Source organism: Macrobrachium rosenbergii, chromosome 56 (genome assembly GCF_040412425.1).
Source record: "Macrobrachium rosenbergii isolate ZJJX-2024 chromosome 56, ASM4041242v1, whole genome shotgun sequence".
Taxonomy (NCBI): Eukaryota; Metazoa; Arthropoda; class Malacostraca; order Decapoda; family Palaemonidae; genus Macrobrachium; species Macrobrachium rosenbergii.
Window position 1 is genome coordinate 35,104,798 of NC_089796.1, and position 26,221 is coordinate 35,131,018.

The 26,221-nt window shown below is 49.4% G+C and overlaps 1 protein-coding gene across 3 annotated transcripts in view; it reads left to right on the forward strand.

Annotated features, from left to right (window-relative positions):
- The first annotated feature begins 356 nt into the window (after positions 1 to 356).
- LOC136836408 (uncharacterized) overlaps positions 357 to 26,221 on the forward strand; it is a 200,178-nt gene continuing 174,313 nt past the window's right edge. For all 3 annotated transcript variants that reach the window (XM_067100616.1, XM_067100618.1, XM_067100619.1), the window contains exon 1: positions 357 to 470. The gene's annotated coding sequence lies outside the window, so the exon portion shown is untranslated. The remainder of the gene's footprint in view (positions 471 to 26,221) is intronic.

The following is a 26,221-nucleotide window of genomic DNA, read 5'->3' on the forward strand; positions in this document are numbered from 1 at the left end:
TAAGCACATTGTTTATATTTACATTGGAGACTTGTGATGTTATCAAATAGTAGCCTACCTTCGAAGACTTCGGTACTTATCAACAAACTACTGTGACTGACAAGTTCTTTAATAATTATATATCACCGATAAGCTGATGGCCCAGAATTTGTTCGAATTCCTGTCGCGGTTCCGACTTCAACTTGGATTATCTTACCTTTTTTTTTATTGATGTTAGAGGTTTTTAGTTACATACTGTTGTTTAATATGTGTGAAATCTTATGTATGTATGTTTAATCTGGTGTTAAATATTAGAAAATCTTAATCAAATTGGGTATAATCGCAGTCCTGACTCGTCCCGAATAGGCTAACATGATCTTACACAACAAATGCCCGAGCAACAAGATAAACGTGCGTGTCTTAGAATTTGTCAACATTTATTTTATGATAGTCCTGTTTTCGGTTGGTGACAGTCGGCTTATTAGTTGCAGGTGAGGTCAGCAGGTCTCTGTTTTTGACTAGGCTAGCCTAATTGTTTAAGATTTGATTCATATAGAAAACTATCACTGTTTTGGGGACCATAAACCAAGTCCAGCCTGCTGCACGAAACAAGATGATCATTTTCAGACCACCACAGCCTTCCTGTCTCGTGCTTTATGCACTTCTGACCGTTATCGTTCATGTAGACCAACCATTTGTACGTGTTCTCAGCCCTTTTATTTGGCTGGCAGGCTGCCTGCTTCAAAGCACGTCAGGTACATATCCAGGCCTAGGCTCTTCCACAGGGAATTGTGCTGTCAGTGCACCTCGTGGGGCACACTGTAGGGATTATTTGAAGTTTTATTTGCAGTAGCCCATCCCTTCGGCCCATAGATGCACCCACTTTGTGGCCTTTAACCTTAGCCAAGTTCCCGTTTGCCTTCTTCCATCTTGCTGTCCAGTCACTCCCGTTCCCAATTTTCTGTGTCTCGAAGCGCTGTCTGTCTGAGTGCCCCAGTGCTTGCCTTTATATGGCTAGCAAAATCTTCCTGAAATCAAATGAAAGGACGTAGCGGTAAAACTTTACTAGGTCTGCCTGATTCCTGTCAGTTGCCCACTGCGACAGGTTATGGCATTTCTGGGGTGTCCCCCCTGGGCCAAGTCGGGGTACGTCACCCTAAGTTAGGTTAGGTAGGTAAGATCTGGTTAGGTCAGGACCTGGCATCATAGAAAAGGTTGTCTATTTCTGTATAAGAAACCCGTCCCGGTCGGCAACTGGCGGGAATCATGCCACAACTAAAGTAGAGGGTAAGTCTAAGCTGGCTGTCTGCGGTGAGGTAGCCTGTGGCAGTTGACGTTTTCCTATGTTATTTTACTTGCTTTACAAGAATTTAAAGTAATATTTTGTCAGCCGGGTGTAAGTAAACTGTAATTGACCTTTGAAGGCTACACGATGGTACCAATGGGTCCCCTGCACCGACCTATACAGTTCAAAGGTAAATACAGTTTAGCTACAGGCGACCGGCAAAATATTACCTTAAAGTCTTGTAAAACAAGAAAAATAAAACAGAAAAACATCAAGTGCCATAGTCTACCTCAACTGGACACTATTTGAAGCTTTCGGTCGGGGCGAAAAAACATAAACGGGTGGCGGAACGGCTCTTCGTGCCTTATCCGGATTTTGAAATATTCTTGGCAAGTTCGTATGTTCTGGCAGGCGGTAACATTGCGCTGTGCACGCTAGCCACAGGGGTTACAGAAAATGTAAAAAGAATTTACTGTAAATTCTTGTAAAGCAAGTAAAATAACATAGGAAAACGTCAGTGTTCCAACACGGTATACAAACCGTCGGTCCTTTACATTAGGAATTACTTTCAGTGTAGGCTGGAAACGGCAGTTAAACTCTTGAGCAAGGTAGTTAGGCAGAACTAATGCCCGGTGGGCGGGAATACCCGCCTGCCTGGATGTAAACATTCCAGTTGTTCCGACACAATATACAAACGCTCGGTCCTTTACATTAGGGATTACTTTCAGGCGTAGGCTGGAAACGGCTGTTGAACTTCAAACAAGGTGGTTAGGCAGTTAGCCTAACTACCGTCCAGGAGGCGGGAATACCGCCTGCCCAGATGTAAACATTCCAGTTTGCTTTCGGCAGTCGTGGAATGCGGACGTTGTTCTTCGCTCTCTGCCTGACTGCCCTTTTTCAACCTTTTTGGTGGGAAAATTCCTTGTTTTTCTTTCAGTATGATTGTTGATAAATCTTCTAAACCCTCCCATCCCCAGCGTGTGTCCTGGGGTAGGAGGCAAGAAATGTAATACCTTTCCGTCTAGCGTCGACACGGACCCACACACCCTCTGCCCATCTTGCAGGGGACGTTTGTGTTCGTGTGATGCTCTTTGTAGCGAGTGTTGTTCCTGGTCTCCCAAGCAATGGAAGAGGTTCGAAGGGAGGAGATGCTACCGTCGGAGGCTGGCCAAGGAATCGTCTTAGGGTAACACGCCCCCGACGACTCCAGTGGTGGCTAATGTGTCAGGTTCGTTTCTCCCTCCCTGCGAACTTCCCCTACTTGCTCCCTCTCCCTTGGGTGAGGACTCCCCCTCCCTTTCCTCATTCGTTTCATCGGGTGTGGAAGGGTGAGAGGGGCCGGTTGGATCAGGACATCCTCTCAGGGGTCTCTTCTCGTGCCGGGGGGGAAATTCTTCCCCCAGAACGAGCAGAGACTTCCCAGTTTAACCCGACTGTTTCCTCAGGTTTCGGGGTGGATAGCCAGGTATCAGATCTATCCTCGGTCCGGCTACACCTGGGTCTACCTGGCGTTCCGTCACTGGAGGGCCTAGTATCACATCTGTCTGGCCCTCCAGTGATAATGCACTCGGCAACCACTGTCACCACCACGTCTGTCACCATGTCTGGATTCTCCAAGCTACCCAGGTTGTGGCTGCCCCTACCACTCACCATTCAGTACCACTGCTTCCTGGGTTCCTGGCCCCGCTTTCACGACCTGGACCTTCCTATATGGTAACATCAACAGTGCCGTATTTGACTGTTCCTACCCCTGTTGCTGACCCTGGCCCAATTATGTCTATGGTTCCGGCTCCTCGCTTCCCTGTCTCTCAGCCCGGCTTAACGACTGACTCGCTCCCCATGCCTTCAACCCTGACTCGACCCAGCCTGGCTGCTCGCACTCCACCCGGGCCTTCATTCCCGGCTCCTCCTCTGTATGTTCCTGGCTGCCGCGTGGATGTTCCTGCCCCAGTAACTGCTGGCCCGAGCACCCCCTACGCTGCCCGGGTTGTGCCTGCTGCTGTGGCCCCCGGCTGCTCCTGGTTCATCAGTTGCTCCTGCATGGTTTGGGGACTTAACTACGATCCTGAGGAAGATGGCGAAGAGGAAGTCAAAGAAGAGATCGAGAAAGGTGTCGTCATCTTCATCTTTGTCATCATCATCGTCTTCGTCTGCTACCTCCTCTTCCTCTTCTCCTTCCAAGGCTTCCTGGCCAAAGAAGAAGTAGTCTGCCTCTCCCCCCCCAAAGAAGTCTCGCACCAAGACCTCTTAAGGGACTGCCTCCTTCCACAGGGAAGGCAATGGGATCTCTTGCTGGCTCTTCCTGATCCACGGATCAGGGAACTGCTGCTCTGGCCCCTGGGTCAGTCGCATCGGGAGCCAAAGGTGTGCAGACCACAGTCCGCACTCCCCCTGCTGTGCCTAAGAAACCTGCTTCTAAGGCCAGCAGGTCCACGTTGGACACTCTTGTGAGAGTTGCTCCGAGTACCCGGGTTTCCAAGGAGACCCGGGTACCCCAGGCTGATATGGAGAAACTTCTCACAGTACAGACAAGAGAAAGAGTCCTGGCATGCAGGTGGTCCGACTCTTCCTGCTGGTACCCCCATGAGTGCCTGGGAAAGTGCTTCAGTCCCTCGTGTCTGAATGCCTGGAGAAGCAGAGAAGAGGTCCCCTGCTCAGCCTTCCCGAGAGGCTACGGCCTTGAAGAAGACTGGGGCGCATCTAGAGGACAGCGCAAGCTTGCGCCAGCCAGCTGCGCGACCGGCCTGGCTTGGGGGAGGCGAGCACGCCGCTCGGCTCACGCGAGCCGCTCTGCTCTCCTCGGGAGACTGCTTCGCCTAGGCGAAAGCACTCTCCTCGACCCGGGCTGCTGTCACCACAGCGGGTTGGTGACCGCTACCATCCCGCTGCCCCTGTTGGTTCTGCCAGTAAGGCCAATGGCAGCGCCCGATCCTCCTTGCCTGTCCCCTCTACCTCATGGGCTCCTTCCAAGGGGCACGAGTTGGACAGGAAGAATTCCGGTGAGTTTTCTCCCCAGAATTCTACCTTGCGGGGCGTATGTACCTGGCTCGGTCCTTGGCTTGACCAGGTCGTACGCCCATGTGGTGCAGGAAGGATCACGGGGGTCTGCCGAGGTTCTCCCTCCTGCAGGTAGAGTAGATCGGGAGGACTGCACTGTTGAAGGACTTGAGGGTCCTCCTCCCCAGGATGCGGACACCCCCAAGATACAGAGGACGTTTGCGGAGGTTATTGCGCTGATTCGTCAGCATGATGACCTCAGGGAGGCGACCATGGCCTCAACTGTGGATCGTCCGTCGCACCTCGAATCCTTTTGGGGACCCAAGAAGGAACCCAAGGCTTCGGTGGGGCTGCCGTGGTCCACGCTTGCCGAAGGGGTCCTCGACCAGGTGAATAGTCTTGTGTCTGGGCAAGACAATTCACTTGGATCGAACCGCTCGGATAAGCTTCTTCCCCCGCCCCTCTGCCTCGCCAGAAGCGCTTCTACGCACCAGTGGAGAGGGCATTGCCTCCTAAACAGGTTGACCCAGACCTGGTACGTCTGGATCCGGGTCTTACGTTGCAGCAGCTTACTGCAGAGAGCATCTCCCTCTCTCAGCAAGAAGCTGCAACCTTGGAAGCCACCGCCATGGTGACCTTCCAGGCAGTCTTCTCCTGGCTCAATCTGTGGTCCTTCACAGTATTGAAGGTAGCTGCTTCATCGGGCGCTATCGTGCCTGGGGAGGACTCTGCCTTTGGGAGACTGTGCCAGTCTGGGGATAGGGCCATCTCCTTCCTCGCCCACCAGACGGCAAACCTGGTCCTGAAGCGGAGAGACGCCGTTCTCTCTCGCTTCTCCAGGTCTGTAGGACCTGAGTCAGCAGTGACCCTGCAGAATGGAATGTTGCTGGGTTCCGCCTCTCTCTTCCCTAGGGAGTTGGTGGACGCCGCGGTGGACAAGCGCCGGGCCAATGACAGCGACCAGCTTGTCCACCAGGCAGTGGCCAAGACCTCTGGTTCTTTGCGGCCCATTGCAGCCAGGCCCTCGGACCAGGCTGGCACTTCCTCGGACCCTAAGAAGTCCCAGTCTTCGAAGGGTTCCCGTGGGAACACCCGGCCTTCTTCTTCCTCTAGAAAAGGCGGGCCTTCCCTCCCCTTTCAGCCCACTTTCCAATCCGGTAAAGGGGGCAAGGGGAAGAAGATGAAGGGGAAATGCTAGGGGCGGCGTTCCCCACCAACAGCTGCCGAAGGTGGGGGTTTGCCTGTTGAGCCATTGGGCAACATGGCAGCGACACGGAGCCGAGACCCGGATAGTGGGTGTCCTTCGGGAGGGATATCTACTACCCTTCGAGCCTCAACCTCCCCTCACCTACTCTCCGGTCCATCTCCACACATACGTCCAAGGAACTCCGAAGGACACCGCACTACAGCAAGAAGTGTAAGCCATGCTGAACAAGGGTGCTGTGGAAGTCGTGTCGGACCAGCCTCCAGGCTTTTACAGCCGTATCTTTCTCGTAGAGAAAGCCTCGTGGGTGGAGACCGGTCATAGACCTCTCTCCCTTGAACCTTTTCGTTCGCCAGACTTGGTTCATGATGGAAACAGTGCAATCCGTGCTTGCTTCCATCAGGGAGAACAACTTCATGCTTACGGTGGACTTGAAGGATGCGTATTTCCAAATACCCATTCATCCGTCCTCTCGCAAGTACCTCCGCTTTGTCCTCGGGGAGGCGGTCTTCCAATTCAGGGCACTTTGCTTCGGGCTCTCGACCGCTCCCCAGGGGTTCACGAGAGTCTTCTTGCTTGTGTGAGCTTGGGCCCACTCGCACGGAATACGTCTACTGAGGTATCTCGACGACTGGCTGGTCCTGGCGAGCTCCCGCTCGCAGTTGCTACAGGACAGGAATCGGCTCCTTGAGCTTTGCTGCGATATTTGGATCGTGTTGAACCTCGAGAAGTCAGACCTCATCCCCAAGCAGAGGATAAAGTACCTGGGCATGCTGATAGACTTGGTGGCAGCGAAAATCTTTCCCTCGGACTCTCGTATCGGCAGGTTCAGGCAGGCAGCACAGCTGTTCCTGTCACGACAGGAGCAGCCAGCCCGGCATTGGCAAGTCGTCATCGGTCACCTGTCGTCGCTGGAGAAGCTAGTACCTCATGGGAGTCTTCACCTGTGGTCTCTACAGTGGAGACTAAAGGAGTATTGGTCCCAGTCCCGAGACCTCCAGTCCTTCCTCATTCCTCTTTCTGAGGAGGTGAGGGAGGACCTTCGCTGGTGGGTGGACGACAGGAACCTCTTGATAGGAGTATCCTTGCATACTCCCCCTCTGGACATGCTGCTGTTCTCAGATGCATCGACCGAGGGATGGGGTACACACTTGGAGGAGTTGCTGACTTGGGGAGTGTGGCACTGAGACAACAAGCGCCTTCACAACAACATCCTGGAACTCAAGGCAGCCTTCCTGGCTCTCCAAGAGTTACGGGATCAAGTGATGCGACACTCCGTGGTACTGATGAGCGACAATGCCACGGTAGTGACATATGTCAACAAGCAGGGGGGCCTAGTGTCCCTCCCACTCCACCAGTTGACAATGCAGGTGCACAAGTGGGCTGTGGCTCACTCAGTAGAGCTGTCAGCCAGGTACATTCCAGGCATGAGGAATGTCAGTGGCAGACAAGCTCAGCCACCAGAATCAAGTGATAGGAGCCAAATGGTCCCTTCACTCGGAAGTGACGGAAAGGCTATTCGACCGGCACAACAGAAAACTCCAGGTCTTCTGTTCAGTCATGCCGGACCCATGGGCTGCTGCGAAGGACGCGTTCCAGCACCCGTGGGACAACCTCAACATTTATGCCTTTCCTCTGTTCTGTCTGATTCGCCGAGTGATCAGCCGAGTGATGATCACTCTGAATCTCAGGATGATTCTGGTGGCACCCAAATGGCCACAGGCCGTTTGGTATCCTGACCTGCTAGCTCTCCTCTCTGAGGCGCTGAGAGACATTCCCCACTGGCCCAACTTGCTGTGTCAACCCCACGTAGAGTGGTACCTCCAGGCAGTGCAGTCCCTATGTCTTCACAGCTGGAGGTTATCTACCATCTCTTGCGAGTGTGAGGTTTTTCGAGTCGCGTAGCAACAGAGATGGCAGGGTACCTCAGACGATCCTCTGCAGCGCTATACCTGGGAAAGTGATCTGTCTTCTGTGGTTGGTGTCGTCGAAGGGGTATCTCTCCGGGCGGAGCTACTATTCAGCAGGTCGCGGACTTCCTATCTTCATTCGCCGAGAGAAGCTTCTCTCCGTTTCAGCTGTAAAAGGCTACTGCGCCGCACTCGGCCTAGTCTTATGGCTGAAAGGAGTAGACATCTCTTCTTCCTTCGAGATCTCTCTACTAATGAGAAGCTTCGAAAGGTCTTGCCCACCTAGGGATCTCAGGTCCCCTGCGTGGGATGTGACTCTCGTTCTAAGGAGCCAGACTCGTGCACCGTACGAGCCTTTACAAGAGTCGTCAGACAAGGATCTGACCCTCAAGACCATCTTCCTGCTGGCCCTGGCATCGGCAAAGAGAGTTGGCGAACTACACAGACTTTCCTTCGATGTTAAACACTCGAGGGGATGGGGATCAGTTACGCTCAATTTCGTCCTGGATTTCATAGCGAAGACTCAGAATCATTTGGTCCCTGACACACGGTTCGAGTCCTTCATGATCCCCTCCCTAGAGGACGTTGTAGGTAATGAACCAGACGAGATGCTACAGTGTCCTGTTAGAGTGCTGCGGCGCTATCTGAAGAGGACTCAATGTCTCCGGCCTGAGTGTCGACGACTTTGTTAGTACTGGCTCGACCAAGAAAGAAGTGTCCAAGAACACCATCTCCTTCTGGCTTCGTGAGACGATAAGGAGAGCGTATTCTGCTGCAGGAGAAGATGACACCGGTACGCTTCGTCCGAGAGCTCATAAAGTCCGCAGCATTGGTCCATCCCTCGCATTCTGGAAGAACTTGTCGGTTGTGCAGGTGCTGAAGGCAGGCGTGTGGTCCCAGCAGACTACCTTGACCTCCTTCTACCTCCGGGATGTTGCTCACAAGTCCTTGGACACTTTTTCCTTGGGTCCTGTGGTGGCTGCTCAACAAGTTGTGTAGCTTACCCAGCTCCTTTAACAGGACAGGTTGCATCTCGCCTAAGATGTACAGTTGTGATTGGGAGCATGAATGTAGAGTGACTGGCCTCTCTTCTTTCTTGCCATCTTGGCTCTCTTCCCACTGGCAGGGAGCGGACGTGCCGTTACATGCTGGATCTGGCGGTCGATGCAGGTAAGCACCCAACGGGAGCTCCTGTTTTATTTTCCGTTCATGTTGATAGAAGCAACCCCACTCCTTCCTCTTGCAAGGCAGGGAGGGAGACCATGACTATAAGACAAACCCAATGCTTGTGATTGCCTTTATGTCATCCGACTTCAAGTTCTTCGTAGCCTACTTTGCACGAACTGACGTTTCCTCTTTCATGCAAAGGGACCCAGAAGTCTGACAACTGAACTCGCGTTTCTTACAACCCGATCATTTTGTCAGAGGCAGTTTTTCCCTTCCTCGCTCTATCGACCAGGAAGGGAAGACAAGGTGGTGAACTCCAGTCAGTTAAGGAGACTCACTCAGATTCCTCCCTCCAACCAGTAATTCTCCTAATGTACAGGACCGAGGGTTTGTATATTGTGTTGGAACAAATCACAATTTTTAAAAGTAAATTGTATTTTTCCTAACTATACAAACCCGAGGTCCTTTACATTTTATGCCCACCTCATGCCACCCCTCAATCTGATACCTGGGCTGAAAGGCAAATTGGAATGTGTACTTCCAGGCAGGCGGTACTCCCGCCTCCTGGACGGTAGTTAACTGCCTAACCACCTTGTTTGAAGTTCAGTGGCCGTTTCCAGCCTACGCCTGAAAGTAATCCCAAATGTAAAGGACCTCGGGTTTGTATAGTTAGGAAAAATACAATTTTTAAAAACTGCGATTTTGCTTTTGGCTGTCATGCGTTGCAGACTTGGTTTCGGATCTCTCCGCCTGACTGTCGTTAAACTCTTATCATCCCGGTGGGATCTTAATGTATTTTTCTGTATAACTTGTGTTTGATATTTATTAATACAAACCCATGATTTGTGATAACCTTGCATAGCCGTCATTCCCCTGCGCTGTCTTGGGTTTGACGGCCAAGGGCGTATTTAAAGGAGCGTAACCAAGTGGTAATGCTTCTCTTCCAGTAGCCCTTTATTTAGATACTGAAGGCGTTCCTCTATACATTCGGAGATGTTAGATTTGGACGTAATATCTTCTCTCCCCTACATTGATTGGGACGTAAGAGTTCGCTTCCCTTCTTGGGCTTCCGCCCTCCGTGTACATGGGCATGACTACTTCCTTCCTACTTGTGTGAGTTTTGTTTTTGCCCCCTGCGCTTAGAGAGTTGTGGGGCGGGTGGGAGGCTGCAGGCGTCGTCTGTAAGTTACGCTTCCACAGTGCACTTGGTGGCCTCCTCTCTGTCCTTCTTTCTCCCTGTAGGTTCTTCCTTATCTCTCCTTCGGTAGAGATCTCTCTCCTTTGCCCTCTTTGTTCGCTTGTTAGGCGAAGACCGCGAGGGGGGGCCCCGGGCGGTCGGGCAGCCTCTTCTTGGTCACCTCCTTTCGCTGCGTAGGGCAGTTCCTCTCATAGTGAGAGGAGTTTCCCCCTCTAATCATCTTTGCTTTTCCTTTCAGGTTGACAGTGAGCGTCGCAGACACAGCAGTAGTTGGCTGGATATCTCAGGGAATATCTCGCACGAAGGAGTCCCAACGTTCATTTAGTGTTGCTTCGGGATCGACTCCAATACCTGGCTGGATGACATAGTTCCACGTCGGGATTGTTCCAACTCTGTTCCCGCCGATGTGGATCGATCGCTGTCATTGCTGGCCTTCATGTATGCTGTGACAATGCCTCTGGCATATATGTGGTCCATCTGCTCCTGCTGTTCCCTGTGTTACGCTCCTGTTAACTTGATGACAGTCTCTGGGTGGCTCTTTCTGGTCTCCTGCCGCAGCCGTCCTGATTGTTCCTGTCGCTGGTGGTGACTTTCATGTAACGTTCATGGCCGTTGCAGTAGCCCCTGCCTTCCGAACCGCTGCCTTAGCTCCTGCATCAGCTGTCCTGATCATGCTTGCTGCTTCTCTTGGTGGTCATGTCTTGGGCCGCTTCCATTGTATTCCTGCCTGACTGCCTTGGAGGTTACCGTGTTTCGCGTCCACCATCCTGTAGAAGATGTTGGAGTGGAGGTGAAGGAAATTGCCCTGTGGAGGTAGCCGCGTCTTCTTCATCTTATCTTCGATTTCGTCTTCTGCTGCCTTTTCCCTTCCTCTCCCGAGGTCCAAGGGGGTCCCGGGAATCGGACAGACCTCCATCAGCTGAAGGAGAGGAAGGCTGCTTCTTCTCCTTGATGCCCTTGGACGTCTAGGGACTGCCTCCTTCTGAGGAGGCAGTGGGTCTCTCATTGGCTCTTCCCGACCTTCGGATTAGGAAACCGATTGGCATAGTCCTGGGTTTTGTGTTTCGGGAGCCACGGGCGTGCAGACCTTGGTCTGCAATCCCGTTCCCAGTCCTAGAGGTTCCGCCTCTAAGACGGGGGCTGCTTCGGGCACTCGTTTGCGAGCCGCTCAGAGTGCTCGAGATTCTATGGAATATCGAGTTTCCCGATCTGGTCTGGAGAGTATTTCTTTGGCCCAGTTCGGGAGCAGTGCGAGAGAAAGGGCCGAGGCACCCAGGTGTCTCAGCTCTTTCTGCCAGAACCACAAATGCTCCCCGAGTGCTTTCCAGTGCTCGGTCAGGTTCCCAGCCTGGTGTCTCAATCCTGTCGGTTCGAACACCAGAAGAAGTAGGGAAGAGATTCCCTTTGGGAGTCCTGCGGGACTTCTAAGGGACTGACTCTCTTCCGGGAGACAAGTTTCTCTTGTTGGCTTTTCCCGCCATTGGGCGGGAACTGATTCGCATTCTCCTGTGGGGTCTGGCATTTCTGGGGCCGCGATAGCGCAGCCTTGAGAGGCCGCACCCTCGTTGCCAGTCTTGGAAGTCTCCGTCTAAGAATGGTTGTGTGCCTGGCTCTTTTGGTCTCTTAGGAAACTGAAAGCAGCCACTGCTGATTTTTGGGAGTCTTGTGGGTAGCTCAGATTCTATGAATCACGAGCGCTCTCCTGACAAAAGGCACAGGACGAGAGAAAGTGCCGAGACACCAGGTGCCTAGGTGCTGAGACACCAGGTGTCTCGATACTGCCCGCCAGCTGCTTCGGTTGCTCGGCTGGGTTTCATTCTTGTGTCTCAAACCTTATGGTTCGAGCATGCAGGATAGCAGACACAGAATTCCCCTGTGAACCTTTTTCTCGACTGGCCTCGACTTCGGAGTTTAAAGTTTGGGAAACTTGCAATAGTTCACGGCAGATGAGTTCCGCACTGTCCAGTTCTGATTGTGTTCACTCAATCGGCTCGGCTCGGCTCGGCCCCTGGTCGCGCTTACGAGACTGGCTCAGCTTGCTCGCCCCGCCTAGCCCTTGGTCACGCTTGTGAGACTGGCTCAGCTCGGCTCGGCTCACCCCGCCTGCCCCCCCGTCCACCTCATACCTCCCAGTCTGGATCGCGTTCGCGCAATTGGCTCAGCTCGGTGCAGCTTGGCCCCACTCGCTTTATTCCGAATCGGGTTCTCGGCTCTGTTCGAGCGAATTTTTTTGCTCTTCCTGGAAAGCGCTTTGCCACGGCACAAGTGCTCTTCTTCCCTCATGTAGCAGTAATCTCCTTCGGTTGATTATCGCTCACAGTCTGCCTTGCCTGCTAGTTTTACTGGCAGGACAGGTAGGGGTACTCTTTCTCCTCTCCTGTTCTCTTTTCCTCTCAGTTGTTCCGAGAGGTGCGAGATATACAGAGAAAGCTCTTCAGAGTTGGGCTTCCTGGTGTGCTTTGGGTGTCGGTCTCCTGATTGTCTTGTAGTACAAGCAAGGAGCCGAGGAGGGTTTCATGGGATTTGTCAAGGCTCCCTCCAAGGGCAGAGGCACAGGAGTTTCACGCTTCGGAAGCAGCGAGGGTCTTTCAAGTTGCGATCGCCCTCGTTTTTCGGAGAACTTTGCGCCGATTCGTCAGCGCAAGGATCCCCGGGACAGGACTGTGACTCCCCCAATGAATAATCTTCATCACTCACAACCCTTGCAGTTCCCGAGGGGCCGAGAGCGTCGGGGCCCGCTGCGGTCCTTGCTTCCGAGAGCGTTCTCGACCAGATGAACTCTTTTCTTCGGAGAAGGAGTTCATTCAGGTCGAGGCACCAAACTTCTTCCCTGCCTTGACAGAATACGAATTCTTCTTGCCTCGAAAGGGTCTGGCCGACTGCAGTTCTGCCGACAATTCTGGTGCTAAGGAGAAGGACTTTGTCCCAATTCGAATCTCCGGTTTCATTAGTCCTGAGTTGGCTCGACCCTTAGGAACGAATTTTACTTGGTTCTGCCTTTCTCTTGCAGAGATTTGCCAGATACCTCAGTAATCAAGGTTCGTACCAGGGCACTGCCTTGTCCTTTGGACAGTGGCCAAGACCTTTGGGGCTTAGTCATCTCGACTCGACCTCAAGCCAGCCCCCCTCAACTCCTAAGAAGTCCCAGGCTTCGATAGAAGGTTGCGGAACATAGCCTATCCTACCCTTCTAGGAAAGTGCGCATAACTGCGTCTCTTTCCACCCTCTTTCCCATAAGGGAGGAGGGAAGAGAGAAAGAAGTATTGACTGGGCAGAAGTTCTCCTACTGCAGATTCCTGGATGAAATGATACTTATCAAGTCTCTGGAGCTGGCAGCGACATTGCCAAGACCTGAGAATGGATTTCTTCAGGAGAAGTATCTATTTCCCTTAGGTCTCGGCAATTCTTTTCATCCCGCTTCCTCTCCTGTGCTCCCAATTCAGGAAATGCCAGCCCTGCTAGAGCTAATTGTCTCGGTATCCTGTCATCGTGCAGAAGCTCCCCCATGGTGGAGAATGGAAGTTTGCTTCCATTCCTCCATCCTTCTTTCCTCTTTGAAGTATGAGGAAGGAGTTAGGCTAATGCTTGATTGAAGGAACCTTTGAATATGCTTGCATATTCCCCTCACATTGTGTGTCTACTTACGGATTCACCAATCGAGGAATAAGCAAACACCTGTAAGACTTTGTCTTGAAGGTGTGTGACATTTGCAGGCACTTGAGTGTTCTATAGCACACTCAACATATCAGTTAGCCAGATGCATCCCCGGTGTGGATGTATTGGCAGGCGAGCTTGGCCTCGGGTTTCAGTGATCGGGATGGAACATGCTGCTCACTAGAAGATCTATGAAGAGATTGCTTAACTGAGAAATCCCTACCATCTTTCTGTTGCCTCCCTGCACAAGTTGGTAGTTTTTTCTTGCTTCTTCATACCAGACCCAGGGACCGCTACGACGAGGCATGCTGTCTTTCTGGAAAACTTGATTTCTACTTTTTTCCCCCGGTATCTGTCTGTTTCGCTAGGGGTTCTCAAGCATTGCTCACCCTGAGTTACAGACACATGCCGGAAGACTTTGCCTCTCGCCCAACTTGATAGCTGAGGCACTGAGAAGAGTTCTGCGTGACGCAACCTCCTGTAGCAGCTACACAGGAAACGGGTCTTCTGGCAGTACATCCCGGTGTGTTTGGGACTGGGAGACCTTCCAGCTTCCCTTGCAAGCATAGGATTTCTCGCCGAGCGGCAGCGGCTATAGCTGGATATCTCTTGAAGTCCTTTGCAACACTCCCAGGGACTGGAGCCGTCTTCACTGGTGGGTGTTGTTGCGGAACTCCTTCCCGGGTCAGAGTCGCTCTTCAAGTCTGGACTTCCTCATCTTCTCTGCTGAGGGTTGCTTCTTTCCCTTTCATTTGTGAAGAACGTAGGCCCTTGCGACCTATCTTCTTTCTGAAGTAGCCTTCTCCTCAGTCAAGATTTAGCTATGGGTGAGAAGCTTCCTCGGTCTTGCTGTCCCAGGGAACTGTTCCCTGGGTGGCATGTGACTCATTTAGGGTGCCTGTCCCATGCTGCATGCGCCCTTACGAGAGTCGTTGGATAGAGATGTGCTCTCGTAGGATCTTTCTCATCTTGCTCCAGTCTTGGCGTAAAAGTTGGAAGAATAGGTGAAGGGGATCAATACCTGAACTCCTCAGATGTCGTAGGTGGACTCTGAATCCTTCGGCATCTGCTGTCCGGTTCTAGTTGTCCTTGTTCCCCTCCTCCTTTGACTTTGTATTGAAGATCCAGGTCATTTGTTACTTTGTCCTTTTGGCAGCTGTGGTACTTTGTTGTCGACATTTTCGCTAGTACTCTCTCTCCTAAGGAAGAAGTGTCTATGGACACATTTTCCTCCTGGCTTCGTGAAGTGATCGAAGGAGGTACTGGGCAGCTGACGACGACGATACTGGTACCTTTCACCCGAGAGCTCACGAAGCCGATGGCTTGGTCCATCCCTCACATTCCGGAAGTTTCTGTCGGGCTGGAAGTAAGACGTGGTCTCATAGACCACACTCTTGTCCTCCTATGGTCTTGCCCACAGGCCCTTGGAACCTTTTTTCCTTGGCCCTGTGGTGGCTGCTCAACAAGTTGTGTTTTCTTACCCAGCTCTTTCAAGAGGACGAGTAGCATCTCGCCTAATGTGTTGGTTCTGGAAGTGAGAAGGATACCAAGACTGACTGGCCTCTCTTCCTCCTCCTTTCCCATCCTTCTACTTCTCCTCTTTTGGGATGAGAATAGGACTCAAACCAACACATGCTGGACCTGGCACTGATGCGGTAAGACTACACATCGAGCACCCATTCTATTTTTCTCCTAGAATCATAGAAACAATTCCGCTCCTTCCTCTAGCAAGGGGAGGAAGGAGAGTCTGGCAATAAGGGAAACCCTATCTCAGCTTTTCCTTACTGCCTCCGACTCTAAGATTCTTCCAGCCTGTTTTGTATGAGTCACGTTTCCTCACTCATGCAAAAAGGTCCAGTATCTGACATTTGATCTTGCAGTTCCTACGCTCCGATCAATATGTCAGAGGCTCGGGTACTCCTCCTCACTCTTTCGACCAGGAGGAGTAGCCCAGGTGTGCAAAACTCCAGTCAGTTCAGGAGACTCAGTGAGATTCCTCCCTCCAACCAGTGAGTCTTCCTAATGTAAAGGACCGAGGGTTTGTATACCGTGGCGGAACAAATCACAATTTTTGAAAGTAAATTGTATTTTTCCTAACTATATAAACCTGAGGTCGTTTACATTACATATTATGCCCACCTCATGCCACCCCTCAATCCGAACCTGGACCGAAAAGCAAACTGGATTGTTTACATCTGGGCAAGCGGGTATTCCCGCCTAACTGACGGTAGTTACTGCCTAACCACCTTGCTCAAGAGTTTAACGGCCATTTCTAGCCTACGCTGAAAGTAATTCCTAATGTAAAGGACCTCAGGTTTGTATAGTTAGGAAAAACACAATTTACTCTCAAAAATTGTGATTTTTGTGGGTTGTATTTCTCTTGTGCCCCTCCCCAGCCATGCAGTGGGACCCCATTACCCCCACCCAGCTACAGAGCCTGAGGCACGTCCACCCACCCTCATCATTAAGCACACACTGCCTACTTTTCGAGTCAAGTCAACCATCAAGGCGAGTGGCTGGACCCTTCCAACCGCCCACTCCCCAGGAACCCTCCCAGACCTGCTCTGCTCTCCCCCACCTGTCAGTGTTTGCTTGCCACACAGTGGAATTATTTACAGTAACTTTTATAATTAAAAATGTAGAAATTCTCCCTCATCTTTCTCCTCTTCTTTTAAACTGTGTGAGACACTGCTGAAAACGGTTCATAATGGCTTCTGCCTCACATCAAGATGAACGTGGGGATATACAACATGACTAGGACCCTGAGGACCACCAGTGGCCTTCACACCCAGTCTCACCAACAGTGTTGAACCCCACCAGGTTTTACAATGCTGGCAACCCCACCCCTGCTCTCACCACACCTGACTTCACCGCCTCCCTCAGCTCCAGATGCAGAGTTAAGGCTTCTCATCAAATACCTTGAGGAATCTTGACAGGCTGAATTGGCTGCACATCTGAGAGAGGAGGAACAACGTCGGAGAGAAGAACAACAATGTCGTCACAAAGAGGATCTACACCGCCAAGAGAAGAGGAAGCTCAACGTTTCTCCGCCCTGTTGCAGCTACTTACCCTGCCCAACAGCAAGCAACACTAGTGGACTTGTAACAACTTCCTACACAACCCTCAGTGCCAACGCTCACCCAGCCACCACCCCCACAGACCCCGCTGCCCTTATGTCCTGACGCTACATACCAGGTATTTAGGGAATGGCGTAGACGCTGGGATGACTACAGCGTGGTGGTGGACCTAGGGGCATTGCCTACCAGGAAGCAGCTAATACAACTTCGTATGTGCCTTATCTTGGAGACACAAAGGATACTTGAACACATGCTCAACATACCATCGAACACGGGTTGGAGTGTGGACGAGGTCTTGAATGTTCTCCAGGAACATATTAAGAACCTGCGGAATAAAGCTCTACGACTCAGGGACCAACTTTCCTGCAAACAGAGGGAAGGGGAAAGCTTCAATGATTTCTATGTCCGACTGAAGCATGTAGCAGAGGAAATTGATGTCTGTCTTGGACATTCTGCGGCTCGCGAAGAGACTCGGCTGAAGATGATGATCATCATGGGAGTCGGGGATGAGGAGCTCACCCAGAAACTCATTGCCCTAGATGCTGCAGCTCCACTGGCCACCATGGTCAACAAATGTTGCTCCTATGAGGCCACATGGACAGCCACCAATGTCATACGTGCCCCTCCTCCTAAATTGTGTGCCGTCTCTACCTATAAGAAAACCAAAAGACATGGCAGCAAGGGTGCTACCGTGCACCCAACCCCTAACAGGGACACTTCATGCCTTTCCTGCACAAGAAAGCACGGCTCTGCAGACAAGTGCCCAGCCACCGACAGTGTATGTGGAAATTGTAGCTGCAAGGGACACTGGCGCATGATTCCAAAGTACCCTGCCAACAAGGCCACATGCAGACACTGCAGCCGAGTGGGCCACTACGACAGGTGTTGCTGGCAGCAGATGAGCGCCAAGCAAGGCAGCCTGCCCAATGCCACGCTCACTTCTAACAAGTCTTTCAACTGTCGCATAGTCGAGACCCTTTCCACAACAACTTGCCTCTCACCCTCGCCCATATCGCTCACTCTCACCTATAGGGATGAGACATCCAAGATTATGATGCTGCCTGACACAGGAGCTGATATATCAGTGATGGGTCCCCAGCACTTGGAACTTCTTCGCATTTCCAGGACTGAGCTACAGCCTCCTGCCACTTCAATGGCTCTCACGGCTGGTGGGTCAAAGATGACACAGCTTTAGGTACCTTTAAGGCCACCCTGTCATTGGCCAAGCGATCCTGCCTCGCCACGTTTAGAAGCCACTCCTGTCCCATGTACTCTGCAAGGAGTTGGCCATCATCCCGCCAGGCTTTCCACGGCCCATCCTACAGGTCACCCATGTTAACCGGTGTAAGGAGCTACCCCTCCATGCCAACACGACCACTGCCGAGGCCCGAGAATATTTCCTACAAGCCTTCCAGGATGTGCTCGTGTCTAAGGAAGACCTTAAAGGAGCTCCATTAAGGCCGATGGCAGGCCCTCCCATGAAAATTCACCTCAAGGAGGATGCAGTCCCATTCGCCATCCCCACCCCACGGCGGATCCCCTACGCTTTCCGCGAACCTGTCAAGAATGAACTAGACTCCATGGTCCAGTAGGGAATCATTAAGTCTTGTGGAGATGAGCCATCGGAATGGTGCCACCCTCTAGTCGTCATCCCAAAGGCCAAGGAAGTTCGCATCACGGTGGATCTCACCAAGTTGAACTCACAAGTCTCCCGACCAGCCCACCTTTTGCCCACACCCTTAGCTGCTGTCCGCGCTGTCAACTCCACCATAAAGTTCTTCACCACCACGGACGCTCAACATGGCTACTGGCAGATGGAGTTAGTAGAAGAGGACTGCCACCTCACCACTTTTATTACGCCTTACGGACGCTTCTAGCATTGCCGGGGACCCATGGGCTTCGTTGCCATCGGCGATGCTTATTGTTTTCGTGGTGACCTGGCTCTCCAGGGCATGAAGAAGTGCGTCAAGGTTGTCGATGACATTCTCATCTTCGACGACGACCTACTGACACACTACCACAGGATCCATGAACTGCTCACCCGCTGCTGCAAAGATGGCATCACTCTCAACAGAGACAGGTTCACAGTGGCAGAGACCCGAGTGTATTTCTGTGGCTTCACTCTTTCTGAAGAAGGAATTGCTGCTGATCCAGGACAACTTGCTGCTCTACAAGACTTCCCAACACTGTCCAACCTGACGGACCTACGTTCCTTCATGGGGTTAGTAAACCAGTTGGCAGAGTTTACCCCATTTATTGCCCTGACTGCACAGTCCCTTCGCCCACTTATGAGCCCCATGACTAGGCCTTCAAACGTGTGAAGCAAGCACTCTTAAGCCCGCCTATTCTTGCATCTTTTGACCCAACACTGCCAACCATTCTCCAGACCGACGCATCTCGTCTTTATGGGATAGGCTATGCCCTCCGAGTAGTCTAATGTGGATCCCGCTTTCTTGCAGACGCCAAGATGAGGTATGCGACGATTGAGCTGGAGATGCTTGCAGTATCTTGGGCCCTCACAAAGTGCTGCCTATACCTCAAAGGACTGCCACTGCCAACCTTCACCCTGCAAACTGACCATCGTCCACTGGTGCCCATCATCAACAGCTACACACTGGACATGGTCGAAAACCCACGGCTTCAGCGAATGAAGGAGCGCATGTCGCAGTACCAATTTACTGCATGCTGGCAAGTCTCTGTGCATCCCAGATGCACTCTCCCGTGCACCAGTCAGCTACCCGACCTCTGAGGATATGACTGGCTGCGCTGAGGTAACAGAGCACATCAGGTCGATCATCAACGCTGCAACAGCTTCCCAGGACAAGGATGCCCCAACCATCGAGGCCAACCGGACCCTGCAGGACAAGTCGATAGCAGCACAGGCCAACCCCACTTATGTTTGCTTCGTGATTGCATCATTTCTGGGTTCCCCACAAATCGGTACGACCTGCACGCCTCCCTACTACTGTACTGGAAGCTGCGAGAAGCCCTCTCTACTGATGGTAACCTCGTGCTCTACGGAGCAAGAATACTGGTTCTTGCAGCTCTACGTCGCCACACACTCGTCAGACTCCACGGCAGCCACTGAGGTGTTGAGGCTACCAAACGTCAGCCTCGACAAACCGTCTTCTGGCCTGGGATAGACTCGGACATTGCCGCCTGTGACCCCTGCCAGGTCCTGCATCCCAGCCAACAGCAGGAGCCCCTTCACAATGATGACCACCTATCAAGGCCCTTTGAGTCGGTATCGGCCGACTTCTTCCAGGTAGCGGCGAAGTCCTTTCTTTTGGTCGCCGACCGCATCTCCGGCTGGCCTGTGGTCATCCCTTGCAAGGGGGACACCACTGCCTCCTTGACCATACAGCACTTCTGCCATTACTTTAGAGAGGTGGGTGTTCCCCTGCGCCTGCGCACCAATGGAGGACCCCAGTTTACCAGCAAAGAATTCACTGACTTCACAGTGCGTTGGGGTGTACACCACATAACCTCATCGCCACACTACCCACAGTCTAACGGACACGCCGAGGCCGCTGTCAAGGCTGTCAAGCACTTGATCCTCAAAATGGCCCCTTCAGGAAACATCGACTGCGAAGCCTTTGATTGTGGCCTCCTTGAGTTACGCAACACACCCAACCACTGTTGTTGCTCTCCTGCCCAGGTACTGTATGGTCACCCCCTCCGTACGTATGTGCCTGCCCATCCTTAGTCATTCACAAAAGATTGGCAAGAAAAGGCCCATGACTGTGACTGTCAAGCCACTGCCAGAGCAGCTCAAGTGCAGTGCAACTACGACGCCTACGCCCACCCCCTGCCCAGGCTGAATGTGGGCCAACATGTCCGCATCCAGGACCCGACATCCCACCGATGGGACAAGATTGAGATCATCGTGGGTGGCACGCAATCATGCAAGTACGAGGTCCGCTCCCAAGTGGTCGAGTGCTACGTCGGAACCGTCACTTCCTATATCCAGTGCCTGATCCTGGTCAAGTTCCCAACTCTAATCCCTGTGATCCTTAGCCTCGACATGGAAAAGTCGTCACTTCCCTCCAAAACCCCTCGCAGGTCTCCAAGATTAAACAGGCGTACATAGTGTACAAAGCCCATGTGTGCCACTTATGCCATTTGCTTTGCACATAATTACTTGATAAAATCACTGTATGTTATTTGCTTTGCACATTATAACTTGATAAACTCTCTGTATATTATTTGCTTTGCACACTATTACTTGATAGTTCACTGTATGTAACTTGCATAGTACGTTCAAGGTACCTCTTTGAATGCAAAAAGGGGAGGGGAGGTGTGGGTTACTGTATTATTACTGTATGTATATGCATTCTCTATTTCTTGAACATTGTCTCTTGCTAACGCATGCGCATGAATCTGCACTCTGCACATGCGCATGATTATTCTTCCTGCTCCTCTTGGTGGGAGTTGTACGCCTTGCAGTACCCTCTCTGTGTATACCTGTTTGCTGTATGGAATAAAGCCACTTATGACATTGGATATTATTTATCAATCCCTGCAGCCTTCAGTCTTCTCCTACAAGACATCATCACATATCACCACCAGCTAGGAGTACTGTCTGGAGCAGACAAGGCTATCAGAGATGGATCTATTGAGCTTGCATCTCTTTTCTCCATGGGAGTATTGAAGGAGGGGGTATTATGGTGCTCCTGTACAACTAAAGTCGTCTCTCATCTATCACTGGGGTCAGGTTCTAGAACCCCCCCGGGCAATAGGCAAAAATCCGCAACATAGTGACCTTATATTTATTTTATTATTTACTGTACAATATACGTGTATATTTTATGGCTTTATAAACCCTCCCCACACTCTTATGAACCTTTCCCACACTTATAAACACTTCCTATGTGCTTAAACACTTTCTATAACTCTTGAACCTACATAATACAGTAAACCCCCTGTATTCTTGTTCTCACGATTCACGTACTCACCTATTCGTGGGTTTCTCTATGAAACATATGTACAGTAAACCCCCCATATTCGCGGTCTCACAATTCGCGGACTCACCTATTCGCGGATTTGTCTGTGGAACGTATATACACATTATTCACTGAAAATTTGCCCATTCACGGTATTTTTCACTGAGAAATATTTGCTAATTACTGTTATTTTCATATCATTTTCATGACTAGATGTACTTTTTATGATAAAACTATGAAAATATTCAGATGTAAGCATTTTTAGAGTTTTTTTTGTTTGAACTATCAAAATAGGGAGTTCTAAGTGTTTTTAGAGGGTTTTTAAATATTTGCTGATTTTAGCTATTCGCAGGGATGGTGTGGTACGCATTCCCCATGAATACGGGGGTTTGCTGTATACATTATTCACAGAAAATACCCCAATTCGTCCATCTTAAAAAGACCTTCGCTCAAATTCATATTACTAAAAGAACTAATAAGGCAACCTTCAACCAACAATCTGTTATGCAATGAGGAACTCTTAAAAACAACTGTAGCTGAATTCCAATCTATTGGGTGTTCAAAGTTTCTTACGTGACAAAAAGTGGTGCTTGAGCTGGTTGCAACCCATACATTTTATTTATGCGGTGTGACTCTTACTTAGTTCCTTACCAGATTGTCCAATATAATGTAAATTACAAGTTGTGCAATCAATTTTGTACAACCCTCCTCCTGGCATTTCTGGTTTGTTACAAAACAACAAATTCTTGATAGACAAAGTATTACTAAAAGCAACATTTATTTTCAGACATTTCAGGCTACGCACAGTCGATAAAAATTTACTAAGGTATGGCAAAATTAAAATATTTTCAATGTCATAATTACTTGACCTTTCATGACTATAAAATGTGTTTTTGGCACTTTGGAGGCAACCATCAATAAAATTCGAAGGATAACATAATTCTTCTGCAATTACATAGATGTTCTGAATTTCCTCTGCTAGAAATTCAGGATCACAAATTCTGTACACTCTCAAAAACATCTTAACAAGCCAGCTACCAATTCTAAAAAATTATTGATTCCATTTTTCTTTTTTTTTTTGTGTGCAAAAAGGATTTTAGATAAATTTTTCCAATATTTGAGTTTTGTATTTCAGTTTTATTTTCTTATAAGCATTATAATTTTAAACACAGTAAATATACTAACAATTTACTTAGGCAAATCATAGGATGTTAACGATAATTTCTGCAGGTCTAAAATATTTTAGATATGTTTGTTTTGTATTTGTACTAAAGGTATTATAAGTTACAACTTACAGTTGTTAAAGAAATTGATTTTAAAAGGACACCAAACTCAAGTGTAATGTCTTCTTTGCAACTATCTGCATTTTGCTTTTTTTTTTTTTTCAAGGAAATAGGTGTGCGAAATGTAATTGAGCAATAAATTTTATACATGTATTTATAGATGTAATTACAATTTTGAGATATTAAAATTGTGAAATTATTCTAATGATTGTATTTGATATAGTTCCCCATCTTGTAGTTGAAGTTGTAATTGTAATTCGATAACTGGTCAGGTAATTATGATTCTAATTGTAATAGACATAAAGCAAATGTAATTACCCCTAACCCGATTCGGGGAATGCCAGCTCGGCTAGAGCTAATCGTCTTGGTATCCTGTCATCTTGCAGAAGCTTCCCCACGGATCAGCTTCACCTTCATTCTCGTCATGGAGAATGAAGGAGGTCTGCTTCCAGTCCTCCATCCTTCTTTCTCCTTCAAAGGATGGGGAAAGATTTTGGCTAATGCTTGACTGACAAGGAACCTTCAGATATGCTTCCATATTCTCCTCGCATCATGTGTCTACTCATGGATATACCAGTTGAGGGATAGGTGCTCGCCTGTAAGACTGTTGTCTGTAAGCTGTGTGACTGAGACGGTACGTACCATCTCATAATCATCCTGAAACTCAGGTGCCGTGACCAGGATTACAGTGAGTGGTTGTTGTATCGGAGATCAGTAAAGTTAAAATTTAGGAAAGTTTAAGGATTGTTGTGATATTTGGCGATAAAGACGTGACCGGCTGATGGTGACGGCCATATTAGAATGTCACGTGTTAGCCTAGCCCGACATGGAATAGTAGAATAAACTTGGTCAGTTATTGCTTAGCCTAACAGTAGCCTGACTTTTGATAATAACTCGGTGGGAATTTGAACGTTCCTTTCTTTTTTGTATTTTTTGATTAGTGCACATTAATAAAATAAAGTTGAGAAAATGGCTATGGCCTATCCCGACGTATTTGGCATAGAGAGATTGTACTTTTCCACAAGTTGTGGTATAGCTTTATGTATTCTCTTTAAATTTACGTACAGTGGAAATGCGTATTATGTAGAAGAAGGATATTATGTCTCTTTGTTTGTATTTAGCAGTGAAAAATGTTGTCTTAGTTGTTTCGTGTGTTTAATTGTAAGTGTACTTGTAGTACAGTGAACCCCCGTATTTGCGGGGGATGCGTATCACACCCCCCCGCGAATAGCTAAAATCTGCAAATACTTAAAAGCCCTCTAAAAACACTTAGAACTGCCCATTTTGATAGTTTCAACACAAGAAAAACCCTGTAAAAATAACACAAGAAAAACCCTGTAAAAATGCTTATACCTCAGTATTTTAATAGTTTTATCACAAAAAGTGCATTTATTCATGAAAATTAAATGAAAATACAGTAATTAGTGAATATTTCTCGGTGAAAATACTGTGAAAGGGCGAATTTTCCGCGAATAATGGCTAGATATGTTCTACAGAGAAACCCGCGAATGCGTAAGTCCGCGAATCATGAGAATGCGAATACGGGGGGTTTACTGTACTGCTTAACTACCAGATTGGTTGTCGTATGGTAGTTAGTAGAAAGTTTGGTTTCGGTCAGAGACGGCCGCAAAGTCAGTCGCTTCATAGCTGTAACATAGTGTGGATCTAGCTGGTGGAGGACTCAAGAATGCAGCCATAATTGTTGGTGTCTACAAATCCATATAAGTATTCATATTCATCTTAAAGTACATTTAGGGAAACCTTCTTTAGGAGATATGCATATCGAAATGTAAGGAGAATTTCTTGAGGTGTGCTTTAGATGAGGGTAGTGAAATAGAGACTGTGCTTACGCCAGTCTAACAGTACATCGAGCTAGGAACACTTGAATGCACCAATAGTAAGTTCATATTGTTAGTTTAGTTAATATAAACAATGCAATGAATTAACATAATCACAATTTAAACTAACATAAGAGTGAAGTAACCTGGGTGTCGCAGCATAAGACTTAGGCTACGATTTGGGTCAGTACGTTTCAGATCGTTTTGGCTATACGACAGCACTGACGATTTGAAATGCTATACTTATTCTGAATGAGTCGGAATACAGAAGTTCTACTGCAGATGCCTGGGTGAAGTGATACTTGTTGAGTCTCTGGGCCTGGCAGCAACATTGCTGAGACCTGGAAATGGATTCCTTCAGGAGAAGTAGCCACTTCCCTTGGAATCTTGGCAATTCTTTTCATCAAACTTCTGTCCCATGTTCCCGATTTGGGGAATGCCAGCTCGGCTAGAGCTAATCGTCTTGGTATCCTTTCATTTTGCAGAAGCTTCCCCACGGATCAGCTTCACCTTCATTCTCGTCATGGAGAATGAAGGAGGTCTGCTTCCAGTCCTCCATCCTTCTTTCTCCTTCAAAGGATGGGGAAAGATTTAGGCTAATGCTTGACTGACAAGGAACCTTCAAATATGCTTCCATATTCTCCTCGCATCATGCATCTACTCATGGATATACCAGTTGAGGGATAGGTGCACGCCTGTAAGACTTTGTCTGTAAGGTGTGTGACCGAGACGGCAAGTACCTTCTCAGAAGCATCCTGAAACTCAGGCAGCCTTTTGGCCTTCCAAAAATTTCAGGATAGGGTTTGCGACACTCAATGGTTTTGTTGAACAACAACACCACAGTATTGGCATACGTCAGCAAACAAGAGGGGATCGTTTTTCCTCCTGTTTCATCAGTTTACATTGCAAGTATTCGAGTGTCCTATAGCAAACTTGATAGTTCTGCTAGCCAGATATGTTCTAAGAGGGGATGTGTTGGCAGGTGAGCTCGGCCTTGTGTTCAGTTGACTGGGACAGAGTGCAATCTCCATTCTTTTCTTCTCTTAAGAGACTGCTCGACTAAGGGATCCCTGTTGTCTTTCTGTTTGCCTCCCAGCACAACAAAAGTCTGTAGTTTTCCCGCTCTTTCATGCCTGACCCATAGGCTGCTATGATGAGGCATGCTGTCTTTATGAGAAACACTACGTCATCCCTCTGTATTTATCTGTTTCGCTAGGGGTTCAACAAGCATTGTTCACCCCAAGTTATAGATGGATACTGGAAGACCTCACCTTTCGCCCGACCTGATAGCTCTGCTTCTGAATCATCGAGAAGAGTTCTCTCTGACCCAACCTCATGTGGCAGGCTGTGCATCCCTGTGTTTTTCAGGACTAAGAGACTCCAGCTTCCCTTGCAAGCATAGGCTTTCTAGCTGAGCGACAACGGATATAGCTGGATATCTCTTGAGATCCTCTATTTCTATTCCAAGGACTGGATCCGTCTTTGCTTGTTGGTGTCATCGATGGAACGTCTTCTCGGGTCAGAGTCGCTCTTCAGCAGGTTGCGGACTTCCTCGTCTTCTCCACCGAGGGGTGCTTCTCTCTGATTCTGTCGTGAAGAACATAGGCCCTTGCAACCTAGTCATCCATCTAAAAGTAGCCTTTCTCTCCTCAGTCGAGATTTAGCTACTGATGAGAAGCTTCTTTC